Source organism: Olea europaea, unplaced genomic scaffold, assembly GCF_002742605.1.
Source record: "Olea europaea var. sylvestris unplaced genomic scaffold, O_europaea_v1 scaffold1558, whole genome shotgun sequence".
Taxonomy (NCBI): Eukaryota; Viridiplantae; Streptophyta; class Magnoliopsida; order Lamiales; family Oleaceae; genus Olea; species Olea europaea.
The window spans coordinates 200,407-203,489 of NW_019233181.1; the positions used below are offsets into that span (position 1 = coordinate 200,407).

The following is a 3,083-nucleotide window of genomic DNA, read 5'->3' on the forward strand; positions in this document are numbered from 1 at the left end:
ATAATCACTTCTACAAAGTGTTTTGTATAACTTAACATAAAATGAATAATATGAAGTTATGGAATGAATTGGAATTACAAATACACATCCAAGGGGTCCTATATATAGGAGATGAAGGGTTGTGGGTGAAGGGGCACACCCCAAATCCAGCATTTTTTCATGGAAAGTTGCAACACTTCATTTCAAACCTGCATCTTTTCGAAAAGTTGCAACACTTCATTCTTTCAACTTTGAACCGCAATTTTTCATTCATCCGAAATTGGTTTCGAGATTTCAAATATACCACGATGATCTACTCGACAAATAGAATAAGTTGGTCTATTTATTTTTGTAATTTGACCATCGGATCAAGTCCGAACATTCGACCGAAGTTGACACGAAGTCACACCTTTTCATTTCCCATTTTAAACTTAACCAATTTTCAATTAATTTTTGAACCAATTCCAACAATCCTCCACATGAATGGAAATTCGAGTATGCAAGTGTAATGCTATGAATGTAACCAAGGAAGGCACGGCTAGGAACAAATCATAGATAGCAAGACATTAGGTCACTCAAATGGATTGGGCTAAAGTCCTTTTTATAAATGGGTTGACTATACGATCCAAAGGGCTAACACACTAACGAAATCACCAATCTAATAACCCAACTCAGTAACCACTACTTGGGGCTAAACTCATTGGCCAAACATCAAGTGAATTGGTTGTTTCCAAATTGAGCCAAGCCTATGGTGTTGATAAATTATCCGATATCTGTTTTGAATTATCGCCCAAGATTTATTGGATATCAAAACCCAACAATGAGTTTCTTTCTTATCTTGTCCCGATCGATTGGTATGAATTTTGAAAAGATGCATAATTTTCACTTACAATGAATAAAGAGTTCTCTTGGTAGAGCTCAATGGGGATATTATCTATTCATAATCGAGAATTGGCATACTGCACGTGCGTGTTTTTCTTGTTTATTTTTATGGTTTGAATATAGTGTAGACTGAATGTGACCACATGCTAGTGAAGTTAAAACAAATCAGATGGATAATTGTAACTTTGATCCTCCTTTATTTATGTTTACATGATAAAGTATTGGGGACATTTTATTTATTAAGTATATAATAGATGACAGGCCTTTAAATGTAGTTCTTAATTTGGGTGATGCTATATGTATATCAGGGTAACCTCCATGTGAGGAGGGTAGACATCGCTATAGATACCGCATTATGCACAACTAGGATATTTATCTTAATTTTACCATGGAGAGATAGGTGGAATACTTTGTTCATTCCTAAAGAAATTAGTTGGATCCACCTTAGTCTTCACTTGAACCAATCTTCTGAAATTATTCTCGAAATACGAAAATCCCCATACACTTGCTTGTTTGTAACTGGTGCTCCCCTAAATATTGTTTCTTCCATTATCCAAGTCCCGGTAATTGACATATGCAGCTCTTGGAGATTTCGAGACGTAACGAGCCATGAAGCTGTGAAGCCTTCGAATCCAGTTTATGTGCCTTTCTGATTCCGTATTCTCTTCTGCAGACCAGAATACTGAATATTCGATCATGAATATGTTGCCTGACCGATGTGGGAAAGGAATTTCCGATTCTGAAATCTCACCAATTCTCCCTCCATATGGACTGAACTGCAATTCAGCATTACCTTCGCCTTCTTCAATAAGAAACTCCCATATGCGTTTGAGACCGTGTTTTGAAACTGGTTGCCTCACATAATCGGATTTCCTTTTGGTATACGCACTTGAAAATACTGATTCGTCTAGCAAAATATCAAGTGATTCTCCCGGCAGGTTGTTGAAATGCAGTTCCGATTCTATCCAACTCATTTCGATGCAATCTTCTTTCACCACACGCAATTCTGGAAATATCTCTCGCATTTTTGGGAGCAGATCGTGGACTCGGCCTAGATAGAGAGATCTAAAATTTGCTCCGACTGTCCTCTGTCCAGTTATTTAAGAGTTAAAGCTCGTTAAGAAGAGCCTTAACATAAGATCATCCTCCACCTTATCAGCAATATATTGCCACCGATGCACTAGATGGGTTGCGTTTTGCTCTAACGTTCTTGTGACATTGAAAACAGTCACAATTTCAGGAACCACGACTAGTTTCAACTTAAATGCAACCACAATCCCAAAGCTGGTACCTCCACCTCCTCTAATGGCCCAAAAGAGATCTTCTCCCATGGATTCTCGGTCAAGAATTCGGCCATTAGCATCAATCAGTTTGGCGTCGATAATGTTATCTGCTGCAAGGCCGTGTTTACGTGACATCATGCCATATCCTCCGCCGCTGAATTGCCCTCCAATACCCACCGTAGGGCAAACGCCAGCCGGGAAAGCCAGCGTCCTGCTTTTGTTAGCAATTGTATAATATAGTTCACCGAGGTGTGCACCTGTTTGAACCCATGCAGTTTTTTTATCGGTGTCGATGGATATTGATCTTAGGTTTCTCATATCCACCAAGACAAAAGGACTTTCAGAAACGGATGAAAGCCCTTCAAAATCATGTCCACCACTTCGGACTTTTAGCTGAATCCCATGTTTCTTCGAGCAATAAATTGCTGCCTGGATTTGGGATTCATGCTCTGGTGTAATGATTACGATAGGTCTCTGGGTGGAGTTTGATGCCGGCCTTAGATTTCTTATTGAAGATTGGAGAATAGATGAATATGATGCATTTTTGGGTGTGTAAATTGAATCAAAATCTGAGTTGAAACTTTGAAACTGGAGGGTGAGGCATTCAAAGAAATCACTTTTCTTATGAGCCGAAGAAGCTCCCGAAATAGAAATGAATGCCAAAAGAAAAAGTGAGAGAATACCAGCTAGAATCTGCATACTTTGTTTTGTTTTTTATTTTCATTCTGATTGTTTGCATGTATTTATAGATGTTCATAGTGACTTTCCTAAATGACTTTGAGTTCATGTCGGAAGAAAATTCAAACTTCAATCGTGAGCTTTCACGTGGTAAGATTAATTAATGAACCACACAAAAAGAAATTTAAAAATGTTTCACAGCTTCCTCAAAGAAAATATGGTCAAAATTTTTGTTTTTTATATGATTTTCTTTACACGAAT

At 38.0% G+C, this 3,083-nt stretch overlaps 1 pseudogene; it reads right to left on the reverse strand.

Annotated features, from left to right (window-relative positions):
* Positions 1-1,242: 1,242 nt before the first annotated feature.
* On the reverse strand, positions 1,243-2,843 carry LOC111376738 (annotated as a pseudogene).
* Between the last annotated feature and the right edge of the window lie 240 nt (positions 2,844-3,083).